The following is a 13,726-nucleotide window of genomic DNA, read 5'->3' on the forward strand; positions in this document are numbered from 1 at the left end:
GTCAGAATGGCTTTAAACCATTAGTAATATATTTCAGAAATAAGAATGACTTAAGCAAGATGAGAGTTTGTTTCTCACATAAAACATGCAGAACTGGGGAGTCTTAAAAGATATGGCTGTTGGCTGTTCCATTTAGTCATCAAAAACTCAGATTCCTTCTACCTATCTGTATTACCATCCTTAACTCTCAGCTTGTGTTTTTCAAAATGGCTGCTAGATCTCTAGATATCACATCCACATTTCAGGCTTGAAGAAGGAAGAAAGTGAAGAAGGTGAAAATACAAAAGAGTATTTTTAAAAGAAGTTTCCTAGACACAATGATACATGAACCATATAGGGATTTTATCATGAAGAAAGAAGGGGAGGTCAACATGGAGGAGTACACCTGAGAACCTTGCTCTTGGCGAATTGTGGATGACTGTGGTGGAGTCCTTTACAATGGGCAACATAGGTGGTGGGACCTCTCAGACAATCAAGGATTTTTGCAATTCTCCAATGGGAGTAAACCACAGACTGTGAGGGAATTTGGCAGATATTAAAACCAGGGCTGGTGGTTGGGAGGTAGCTTTGCAGTTTGGGGAGGTTTATTTTCCATGACTGACTGCAGTACGGTTCAAGTTAGAGGGAAAGAAGATCCCTGGAACTCCGTCACAAGTGGTGCCTTATCAGGACACACACTGGCAGCAAGAAATGGACCAGTGGCTATGGCTGGGTCAGCTGCAATGTGTAGCATTCTCCTAGCTTTAATTGAAGGTGCTGGTATCTTATTGACAAGATTTGCCTCATCACAATTTCCCAGTGGTCCTCAATTTGCTGAAGGCTCCTCTTAGTTGCCTTCAGCCAAGTTACCATCCTCACTATCTGGAGATCATTGACAATATCAATAGGACTTCTTCCCCAAGATTTTTTAAACAGAATGAGCTATAGTTCAAGAAAGAATTTCAGAAGGTAAGTTACAGTCTGTTTTTAAAACCACAGGTGGAACAGCTATGCCAAATAGACTTTGAAGAGACACTCTTTTTTCTATTTAAAGGAATGTGGGGTGGCTCAGTCAATCAAGCGGCTGTCTTCAGATCCCGGGGGCCTGCTTCTCCCTCTCCCTCTGCCTGTTGCTTTCCCTGCTTATGCTCCCTCCCTCTCTCTCTTTCCCTGTCAAATAAATAAATAAAAATCTTGAAAAAAAAGTTTATTAAAAAAATTAAGGAATTTGGGGTGCCTGGGTGGCTCAGTGGGTTATGCCTCTGCCTTTGGCTCTGGTCATGATCCCAGGGTCCTGGGATCGAGCCCCACATCAGGCTCTCTGCTCAGTAGGGAGCCTGCTTCCTCCTCTCTCTCTGCCTGCCTCTCTGCTTACTTGTGATCTCTGTCTGTCAAATAAATAAATAAAATCTTTAAAAAAAAATTAAGGAACATGGGCAAAGGGAGATGTTAAAAGATAATACATTTATTCACATCTGGATTGCATTTGTGATAAAAATAAATGTCTATTATCTTTTAAAAGAAAATCTAATAAATGCTTAGACAAACAATGAAACGTGACACTCATTTCCTTGAGGACTTCTCTGCCTGGTTTTATTTGTTCTGTCAGTCAAATAATAGAAAACTCCTGGGAAAGAAAAAAAAAGAAGGGGAGAATAGATATTTGGGTAGTTGGATGGTGCCACAGTGTCATTCTAAATATAGAAAGGAGGAACATGTATCTTCTTGCTACATATCAGGGTAATAATGGTTCAAGATGACACCTTGGGTACTTTATTCCCTCTGGTCAATCAAATGAATTGCGTTAGTGCAAAAATTTCAAACATTTTTAGTGTGTGTCCTTTTCCAAGCACCAAATTCCAATTTACAATGTCTAAGTTATTAACAATTAATATCCCTATTTGTGTGTTAAACAAATTTCATATACTTCAATCTGGTGTTTCCCCAACCACATCACACATATTCACTTGTGAAGTTTGTCAGTTAATTAACAAATGTTAATTTAATCTCTACAATGTGCTCTACAGCTTGAAACTTGCTGGAGAAAATGAAAAGAGGACATAGGATACAAGGACCTTGAATTCAGGGACTATTAAGTTGAATACATAAGATCAAATAATATTCTAATATATATCAAAAGACTTAAAAGCTTTCTAAACTTTCAGATCTGTCAAATCTAGTCAGAAAAATACAACCTGAGGAAATTATCAGAGCATATGGAAAGAGTTAATGATATGCATGGTCATTAAAGTATTGACTATTAAAAACAGCAAACTAAAAAACTGCAATTTCAATAATAGGGAATTTCTTGAAATTATGGTGCTCCCATACAACTGAACGCAATGTCACCTAGATGAGTGTGAAAGGATACTTACAACATATAATGCACACTCATGATTTCTTGTTAGGTGGAAATCATATATCTTACTGAAAAAGATGTAATTTTTGCATTGTCAGTGCTTCTCCGAGAACTGTCCTTCGGCTCATAGAGACCCCATTTCAGTTTTTTACCAGTGACTTGTATCTGCTGATTGGATCTCCTGGCCCAAGTTGGGCAATCAAATTCTGCTTTTTAGTAATTTGAAATTGAAATTTACAAATGCTAGTATCTTTCTGTTGGTGTCTTGAATACAGCATGATGAATTCACATGCTGGTTTACAGTGATGTACATTTAACTACACATATGGGGAAGCAAAGAAGTGTATCTACAGAAAGAAAAGAATGATGACATCTATAAAGAGGGGAACTGAGGACAGAAACCATGTGTTTTCAGAAGGTTCTGATGACCAGTTCCAGGTTCTAACCCTGACTTTGGAGTCCATTAGACACCCCGTTTCCTTTTAATAATTCTCTTTGTTCTCTAAGCTGGTCTGACAGGCTTACTGGTTACTTGCAACCCAAATCAGATCTCCTATTTGAAACCAAGAGTAATCTCTAAGAATATTAGGAATATCATCATTGCTAATAGGAGGTATCTGGGCATTTGTGACAGAATATAGGACAAGATGATGCTAAAAATTGTTTCCTTCTACTCTTGACTTGATGAAACTCTCATGGGCAAAGTTTTTCAAAAACATTTTGGGGAATGTTCTTTTGAATGAAAAATGTACCTGGTTTGTGAAGATACTTTCCTATTGTTAGAGCCTCCTATTGTTAGAGCTCACAATCTAATTGGCTTTCCAGTCCAGGGCTTAGCATGTCAGCTTATGCTGGCAGATGGTTCCACCTGGAACCTAACCCAAGATTAAGTCTGTAGTTCCCCCATTTGATTGGAAACATCAGCTCTTGGTTCAGTCCCCAGATTCCACATTAGGAATTATTGGTGGTTCAGTTTGCAGTCCCCATTTGTTTGGGTTTGCTGGTTCGATATTTTCTCCAGTCCCTAGTTCCATATTGACAATTGCTGGTGTTACACTCAAGGCCTCTACTGTCCAGTCCACAGTAACATCTCTTTGGTTACTGCTGTGTTGATGTGCTCATGTTCATCTTGTTTTGTGTAAATAAAATTAGTGGGCATGATTCAAGACTTAAAAGCTGTGAGAGTGCTAACCATTTAACTCAGACTTCTGTGTTAAGATAATTTGGTCATGGACTACGTTAGCTTGACATTAGGTCACCCACCAACCTCAAGAAAATTCCCATGCAGTAAAGTATACTGTAAAACACCACACGATCCCCAAGTCAGTGGCATGCTCCTCTTAGACATTAATTTGGCTCTGAGAGACCCCAAGGCTTAGCTAAAGAAATGAGACCCTTTATTCCAAAGAGTTGAACATGCCACCTTCCAGCACAACTGTTTATTTTATACCTAATAATTGTAGTCTTGGAAGCTGTAGATTTCTATAAAAATGGCAAAATCTTACTAAAATTTGAGTCCCAAGAACTTGGCTTGGTAACTGTCAAGATGGGGGCCCCAGTATGTGGTTGGACAGAAATATGGGTTAAACTCCATTTGTAGCTAGGGTCCTGCCAACCTGCCAGCCCTCAATCTAAAATTACAATGGCAAGTATGAGAAATGATTCAGTTAGACAAGATCATTCATTTAAGAAGTGATCTTCAAAGCAAGGGCTCCCAAATCAACAAGGAGAATGGGATACCTATTTTAATTGGCATGTAGAAGCCTCCAAAACGCTTCAAAATTCCAAAATAGCTTTATAGAAAGTTTCATTGCAAATGGCTAATGAAAAATTAAAGATATAAAAACAATCTAAAATAAAGGACTGACATTAATGCCTATGATTCCTCTTGTTCTTCCTTTGTATTTTTTTAAATTTTTTTAAAAGATTTTATTTATTTATTTGACAGACAGAGATCACAAGTAGGCAGAGAGGCAGGCAGAGGCGGCAGAGGGAGGAGCAGGCTCCCCGCTAAGCAGAGAGCCTGATGTGGGGCTCAATCCCAGGACGCCAGGATCATGACATGAACCGAAGGCAGAGGCCCTAACCCACTGAGCCACCCAGGTGCCCCTGTTCTTCCTTTAAAAAAAAAAGCATTTATTTTAGTAATCCTGAGTTGTCTTTCCACTCTGAAGACACAACAAGATCATAAAAGTCCACCAAGTCACTGGCCCTCCATATCTGTCCTTGAAGGAGGACTCCATAGGGTCCCTCCTAGTATTGATGGTACTCTTGAGGAATTTTCTGATACATTGCCATGATAGTTCTTTAAACAGCCAAGAGGAAATAAAAACTAAAATTAATGGAAACTTTGCTGAATTTTGATAGATACCAGAGCCTGCAGATGAGATCCTGAGAAAACTGGCAAAAGCCAGTCAATTCTTACCAGAGGGAGAGGGGAGGAAGATGGTGGCAGAGTAGGAGGGCTCTAGGCTTGCTTGGTGTTGCAAATACAAGTAGATAGGTACCAATCATCCTGAATACCCCAGAAATTGACCTGAAGCCTGGCAAAACAAAGTTCACAACTAAAGCTAGAGAAGCTAAAAAGAAGGTAGGAAGTGTGGAGACCTGGTTTAGAGGAGAAATGGATCACGGGTGCTGTGGAGGGGAGGGAGCCAAAGTCATGGAGAAGGGTGAGAGAGAGGAGCACAGAGGGGAACATACTAAGAGAATGTTTCCCCATAGCTATTGGCTTGGAAAGCGAGAGGGACTGAATTTTGTAAGTTCTTGAAGGCAGAGAGTCTTAAAGCCTGAAGTTACTTACACTAAGCTCTACCCCCTGCACTCTTGTGGGACTGCCCTTCTCAATCAAGCTTTCCTCAGTCCTAGTCAGTGGGTCTCCTCCCCTAGAAGACCAGCACAAAAACCTACCCCTACCATGTCTCCTGACCAGAAAATTTTACATGGCCTTCGTTCCCTCATTTCACAAGGAGACCAGTGGATACCTAGTTAAAAATTGTAATATTCAGGCCAGGGATGAAACACTGCCCACATATAGCAAAGAGAGTTTCCACATGACTGGCCTGAAGGATAGAATAACCAGAACACAAGAGCAGCGTGCAGGCAGCACACACTGGAGATAATCCCTGATGCACTAGGCCCTGACCATTTCTTCATAAGGCCATTACTTTCAGGAGTAGGAGACATAACTGGCTTCTCTAACACAGAGATGCAGACAAAGACTTAGACAAAATGGGAAGACAGGAATATACCTCATGTCAAAGAACGAGATAAGAGCACAGTCAGAGATCTAAGCAAAACAGTATAAACAACATGTCTCATGGAGAATTTAAAGCAATGATCATAAGGATACTCACTGGACTTGGAGAAAAGAATAGACTATCAATGAGACCCTTATGACAAAGATAAAAGACTTAAAAAAGAAACAGATGAAGAACATACTAACTGAGATTAGAAACACACTTGATGCAATAAACAACAGGTTGGAAGAAGAGGAATGAATTAATGTGCTAGAAGACAGAGTAATGGAAAGCAATGAGGCTGAACAAAATAAAGAATTATGCAAAAGAGAATAGTTTTAGGGAAATCAGGGACTCTATCACAGTAACATTCCTATTATAGGAGTCCCAGAAGAACAGAGAAAAAAAGAGACAGAAAACTTATCTGAAGAATTAGTAGCTGAAAACTTCCCTAATCTGGGGAAAGAAACAAATATCCAGATCCAGGAGGTATAGAGAAACCCCAGCAAAATCAACAAAAATAGATCCACACCAAGATATATTATAATTAAACTGACAAATGTAGCAATGAGGGAAAAAATCCTAAAAGCAGCAAGACAAAAGAATACAGTTACTTATAAGGGAAAACCCATAAGGCTATCAAATTTTTCAGTGGAAACTCTCCAAACCAGAATGTACTGGCATGATATATTCAAAGTACTGAGCGGGAAAAATCTGCTGCCAAGAATACTCTATCTAGCAAGGTTAACTTTCAAAATAGAAGAAGAAATAAGGAGTTGCAGAAACAAAAGCTAAAGGAGTACATAAGCACAAAATCAGCCCTAGAAGAAATACAAACAGGGACTCTGAGTGGGAAAAAAAGACCAAAAGTGACAATATGAGGGTAGGAAACACAAAAATAGTAAAAATGAATATTTCTATTAAAAAACAGTCAAGGAACTCACAGAATAAAAGGATATAAAATATGACAACATATACCTAAAATGTGGGGAGGACAGGAGTAAAAAAATGGGTTCAAACTTAAATGACCATCAACTTAATTACAGACTGCTATATGAAGAAGACGTTATATATAAACCTAATGGTAACCACAAATCATAAAATATTTGTAAATATGCAAAGAATAAAGAGAAAGAAATCCAAATATATCAATAAAGAAAACCAGGAAATCTTAACAGAAAGATAAGAAAGGATCAGAGAACATCTACAGAAAAACCCACAAGTCATAAAATGGCAATAAATACATATCTATCAATAATTACTTTGAATGGAAATGGACTGAATGCCCCAATCAAAAGATATAGGGTATCAGAATGGATAAAAAACCAGGACCGACTATATGTTGCCTATAAGAGACTCATTTTAGATATAAAGACACCTGCATATTAAGATTGAGGGGATGGACAAATATTTATCATGCGAATGGATTTCAAAGAAAAGCCAGGGTAGCAATACTTGTATCAGACAAACTCATCTTTAAAACAAAGACTGTAACAGAGACAGACCTATATAATAATAAAGGAAACAATCCAATAAAAAGATATAATGATTATAAATATTTATGTACCCAACATGAGAGTGCCCAAATACACTAAACAGTTAATAACAAATATAAAGGGACTAAATGATAATAAACTATAATAGTAGGGGAATTTAACACCCCACTTACATCAAGGGACAGATCATTTAAACAGAAAATCAACAAAGAAACAATGGCTTCGAATGATACATTGAACTAGATGGATGTAACAGATATAGTCAGAACATCCCATCCAAAATTAGCAGAATGCACAATCTTTTCAAGTGCACACAAAACTTCTCCAGACTAGGTCACATATTAGCTCACAAAACAGGGCTCAACAAATTCAAGAAAATATGTCATACCATTTACCTTTTCTGACCACAAGAAATTCTACAAATACATGGAGGCTAAATAAATGTTACTAAACAATGAATGGGTCAACCTGGAAATAAAATGGGAAATAAAAAATACTTGGAAACAAATGAAAATGAAAACACAATTGCCCAAAATCTTTGCGATGCAGCAAAAGTAGTTCTAACAGGGACATGTATAGCAATACAGGTTTACCTCAAGAAGCAAGAAAAATTGCAAGTAAACACCCTAACTTAAAAAAGAACAAAAACAGAAACAAAAAACATAACTTTACACCTAAAAAAGCTAAAAAAGAACAAATGAAGCCTAAGGCCAAAAGGAAGGAAATAAAAAAGATTAGAGGAGAAATAAATGATACATAAGCTAAAAAAAGAATAGAACTATTCAACTGAAACCAGGAACTGGCTCTTTGAAAAGATCAATAAAATTGATAAACCTTTAGTCAGGTTTATCAAAAAGAAAAGAGAAAGGATCCAAATAAATAAAATCAGAAATGAGAAAGGAGACATAATAACAAATACCACAAAAATACAAACCATTATAAGAGATATTTATGAATAAATATATGCCCCCAAATTGAAATTTTTTTGGATTTCTGAAATTATTGAAAAAAATTTAAAATTATTATGAAAAAATGTATGCCCCCAAAAAGAAGAAATGGGTAAATTCCTAGGATCATATAATTACCAAAATAGAAACAGAAAGAAATAGAAAATCTGAACAGACCAATAACCAGCAAAGAAATTGAGTCAATAATCAAAAAACTCTCAAAAAACAAACGTCCAGAACCAGATGGCTTCACAGCCAAATTCTACCACAGATTTAAAGAATAGTTAATACCTCTTCTTTTTAAACTATTCCCAAAAAATGGAAAAGGAAGGAAAACTTCTAAATTCATTCTATGAGTACAGCATTACCATGATACCAAAGGCAGATAAAGACATCACAAAAAAAGAGAAGTACAGGCCAATATCTCTGATGAACATAGATGCAAAAATTGCAAAAATCCTTAACAAAATACTAGCAAACCAAATCCAACAATACATTAAAAATTTCATTCACCACGATCAAGTGAGATTTATTCCTGGGTTGTGAGTATGGTTCAATATTCACAAATTAATCAACATGACACATCACATTAATAGAATTAAGGATAAGAACCATACAATCATTTCAATAGATGTCAGAAAAGCATTTGACAAAGTTCATTGTCTATTCATGATAAAAACCCGCAACAAAGAAACGTGTTTCTTTTTCCATGTTCCCCAAGAGGGAACATACCTCAATAAAATAAAGGCTATACGTGAAAAACCCACAGTGAACATCATCCTAAATGGGGAAAAACTGAAAGCTTTCCCTCTGCAGTCAGGATCAAGACAGGGACGTTCACTCTCACCACTATTATTTAACACAGTACTAGAAGTCCTAGCCACAACAATCAGACAGCAAAAAGAAATAAAAGGCATCCAAATCGGCAAGGAAAAAGTAAAACCTTCACCCTCTTTACAGATGACTTGATACAATACATAGAAGACTTAAAGACTCTACCAAGAACTGCTAGAACTGATAAAAGAATTCAATATAGTTGCAGGATACAAAATCAATTGTACAGAAATCTGTTGCATTTCTATACACCAATAATGAAACATCAAAAAGAGAAATTAAGGAATCAATCCCATTTATAATTGCACCAAAAACCATAAGATACCCAGGAATAAACCTAACCGAAGAGATGAAAGACCTCTTTCACTGGTGAAGAAAATTGAAGATGACATAAAAAAATGGAAAGACAATCCATGCTCATGCATTGGAAGAACAAATATTGTTCTACACAAAGAAATCTACACATTCAATGCAATCCCAATAAAAATACCAATAGCATTTTTCAGAGTGCTAGAACAAATAATACAAAAATTTGTATGGAACCACAAAAAAACCCCAAATAGCCAAAACAATCTTGAAAAAGAAAAGCAAAACTGAAGTATCACAATTCTAGACTTCAAGTTATATTATAAAGCTGTAGTGATCAAAACAGTATGGTACTGGCACAGAAAGAGACAAATGTATCAATGGAACAGAAAAGAAAACTCAGAAATGAACCCACAATTATATGATCAGCTAATCTTTGGCAAGACAGGAATGAATATCCAATGGGAAAAAGACTGTCTTTTCAACAGATGGTGTTAGGAAAACTGGACACCAATATGCAAAGGAATAAAACGGAATCATTCTTTTTCACCATACATGAAAATAAACTAAAAATAGTTTAAAGACCTAAATGTGAGACCATAAAAACCCTAGAAGAAAGCACAGACAGCAATTCCTCTAATATTGGTTATAGCAACTACTTTCTAGATATGTGTCCTGAGGCAAGGGAAATAAAAAGAAAATAAACTACTGAGAGTACATCAAAATAAAAACTGCGTAGAGAAGGAAACAATCAACAGAACTAAAAGGCAACCTATGGAATGGGAGAAGATATTTGCAAATGACATATCCGATAAAAGGTTAGTATCCAAAATATATAAAGAACTTATAAAACTCAAAATAAAATAACAATAAACAAATAATTCAAATTTGTCTTTGTCAAAAAATAAATAATTCAGGGGCACCTGGGTGGCTCATTCGTTAAGTGTCCGCCTTTGGCTCAGGTCATGATCCCAGGGTCCTGGGATCGAGCCCGCATTGGGCTCCCTGCTCAATGGGAAGCCTGCTTCTCCCTTTCCCACTCCCTCTGATTGTATTCCCTCTGTCACTGTCTCTGTTTCTCTCTCTGTGTCAAATAAATAAATAAAATCTTTTAAAAACCCCAAATAATTCAATTAAAAAATGGGCAGAAGACATGAATAGATATTCTTCCAAAGGAGATATAGTGATGGCGAATAGACACATGAAAAGATGCTCAACATCGTTCATCATTAAGGAAATACAAATCAAAACCCACAATGAGATATCAGCTCACACCAGTCAGAATGGTTAAAATAAAAAACACAAGAAAGAACAGATGCTGGTGAGGATGTGGAGAAAGGGGAACTTTCTTACCCTTTTGGTGGGAATGCAAACTGGTGCAGCCACTCTGAAAAACAGTATGGTGTTTCCTCAAAAAGTTAAAAATAGAGCTACCCTGTGATCTGGCAAACTTACTACTAAGTATATACCCAAAGAGTACAAAAATACCAATGCAAAGGGATACACATACCCTGCTGTTTATAGCACCATTGTTTATAATAGCCAAATTATGGCAACAGAGCAAGTGTCTATCATTTTTACCAACCCCCAAAACCTCCCTGTTTATCTAAAATAACAACAACAAAAACCCCACCAATAACCAACAAACTTGCAAGTATTGTAAAATTTCTAGCCTAAAGAAATAAAAGCACTTCTTAGAGGAACTTGCTTTCTTTCCCAGTTATTTTGAGATATAAATGTCCTACCTGGTCTTCTCCAGGAGCCCTTCCAAGTCATCTCTTTGAAATACAAACTTTAAGTAGGTCATTATCAAAAGAAAAGCAAGGGGGGGGGGGCGGTTGGGGAATGTTATTTGAAACTTAGGCAAATAAAAAAATCTTAGGGGTCTTCTCCACAAATATTAGTAAAAAGCTTTCTCTGTCTGAGCAGGTAACCTTAACTTATTCCATCTGCCAAAAACAATTTGGATGCAACTTCTTCTGTAACTAGTAAGTTTTGTATTATTTACCTGATTCATGGCTAAAATTTTAGGATGGTAGTTACTTAGAAAAGTCTCAGTTTGTGTCTGTATGTTTATGTGTGTCTATATATATTTGTGGTAGATTTGTAGTATTTTTCTACCTACAGATGGTATAGCCAAAATTAATTTGTAAAAGAACTCTATTTAATTGGTTTAAAGAGAATTAAAGATTCCCCAAACTTTGAGAAATATAGAAACTAACTCAAATTTTTTCAACTTTATGTAATCTACATTTAATTATTAGTAAATAAAAGGTTCAAGTTTGTTGGTTTAATTAAAACAGGCATAACTTTAGTCAGTGTTAAGTATAATACATTTATCCTATCTAGGTTTAGTAAAGGCCAATTAAATTCATGTCATCTCTTTAAAAATTTGTCAGCAAGAAAAATAGCTTGGGGTGATGGCTGACTTCTCTTTTCACAGGTGGTCTAAACATAATTGTTTAGAACAAAGGATTTAAACAGAGTAATGGGATAAGTGTTTATAGGTGAAATCTTTAGCAATAATGATGTTTTATGGTATGTCTATTTAAATAGTTTCCAAAATTGTTTTGGTTACTTGAAACTTTAAAGTTACCCTGAAATAAGTTACATGATGACTAGTCATTAAATATCTGAATCATTTTCAAATAAAAATACTGAAACATTAATCACTGCACATAACTGTATCCATTTTTTGTTTCCTTTTACAAAAGAAGTAAAGATATTTTGGTCTATTAGTAAACATGTTTTGTGTCACTTTGGAAATATTACTCTGAGGAAGAATATCCTTCAAGAAATTTTGAATTTAAAATTTGCCAATTTACAAATTTGTGTAAGGACAGTACACAATTACTTACTTCTTAGTTTTTACAAGGAATTCAGCATTGCAATGGTTGAAAATTCTTTTCCTTTATGATTTTTAAATTTTTATTTTTAAAAAATAATCTCTACCCCCAACATAGGACTCGAATTTACAGTCTTGAGATCAACAGTTGCATGCTCTACTGACTGAGCCAGCCAGGTGGCCCAACTAAGAGTTGAGAACTCTAATTAAAATATATAATTAAGTTAGCTGGGAATAATAAGGGTATAAGGAAACAACTATGTATAAAAGGTAGGTAAGGGGGGCACCTGAGTGGCTCAGTGGGTTAAGCCTCTGTCTTTGGCCCAGGCATGATCTCAGGGTCCTGGGATCAAGTCCCACATCGGGCTCTCTGCTCAGCAGGGAGTCTTCTTCCCCCTCTCTCTGCCTACTTGTGATCTCTCTCTCTCTCTCTAATAAATAAATAAAATCTTTAAAGAAAATTTTAAAAAAAGGTAGGTAAGGAAAGTAAAATGATTTATTATTCTTTAATGAGAAAGAAGAAAAACATAGTACAAAATCTGAAGGGATATTTAAAAAGTTTGTAGAAGGTTTGTGGAAAAGGAACTTTGGAAAAGAATTTTATTTGTGGTCAATTGGCTAAAGTTGGAATTACTTTAAGTTTTTAAAAATGAATGAAATTTAATATCATATGTAAACTGGTACAAAATTAGAATTTAGCTGTTAAAAGAACAAAGTTTTCTTGGACTCTTAGGCTGCTCTTGATAAGATATTGTGAAATGGGGGCACCTGGGTGGCTCAGTGGTTTAAGCCTCTGCCTTTGGCTCAGGTCCTGGGATTGAGCCCCGAATCATCGGGCTCTCTGCTCAGTGGGGAGCCTGCTTCCTCCTCTCTCTCTGCCTGCCTCTCTGCCTACTTGTGATCTCTCTGTCAAATAAATAAATAAAAACCTTTAAAAAAAAAGATATTGTGAAATGTTTTTCCTTATTTTAAAGTAATCTGCCTGGACAGCAATGGGTTTGTGTCTTACCAAAATAATTTTCTGTGTTTATGTTATCCTTATCGTCAGGTCTTTGATGATTTAAGTAAGCCCAATCTTTCCTTAACATCTTCTATTGTCACTCTGGTTAAATGGGTAACTAAGTATTATTCCACAGTGACCTATGATCATATCTAATCAAGGATTTTAAAACCATTTTGATATTTTTTATAGACTTCTCCAAAGTCAAACTCTAAATTTGGTTTTTTTGACCTTGAATAAAGCTTCAGGATTTTCCTGAGAGTCAGTGGGACATATCAAAAACTTTGTTCTCTCTCCTTATGAAAAGACAGATTTAGACCAATTAGGCTTATTTGATATGTTAAAGTATGTGGGAAGCATTGTCAGGTAAGAAATAATACTAAGCCTTCTTTCTGTTGTATTTGTGTTCTGGAAATTGTACAAAATTCCTAGAAATCTGGTATATCCTGATATAATGTTGTCAGTCACATATATACCACATATTAAGATATTACAGAAATATCCAAATTTCCTTGTCTGTTCCATTAAAATGAACTCTCATCAGACCCTTAATCATGATCATTTTTAAGTCTTTTATCATTTACAGACAGTTATGACTGTGATGCTGTTGCAAAAGTGAGACCCATGGAAAGGACCCTAACAAGAACTTCTGATATAGACTCTGCTGCCAAATGCATTAAATTTAAATGTATTAAACCTTGAGTGCATATTTCACAACTGA

General features: G+C 36.0%; 1 pseudogene; it reads left to right on the forward strand.

Moving 5' to 3' along the window:
* Positions 1-371: 371 nt before the first annotated feature.
* On the forward strand, positions 372-887 carry LOC123952466 (annotated as a pseudogene).
* The last annotated feature ends 12,839 nt before the right edge of the window (positions 888-13,726 follow it).

Source organism: Meles meles, chromosome 11 (genome assembly GCF_922984935.1).
Source record: "Meles meles chromosome 11, mMelMel3.1 paternal haplotype, whole genome shotgun sequence".
Taxonomy (NCBI): domain Eukaryota; kingdom Metazoa; phylum Chordata; class Mammalia; order Carnivora; family Mustelidae; genus Meles; species Meles meles.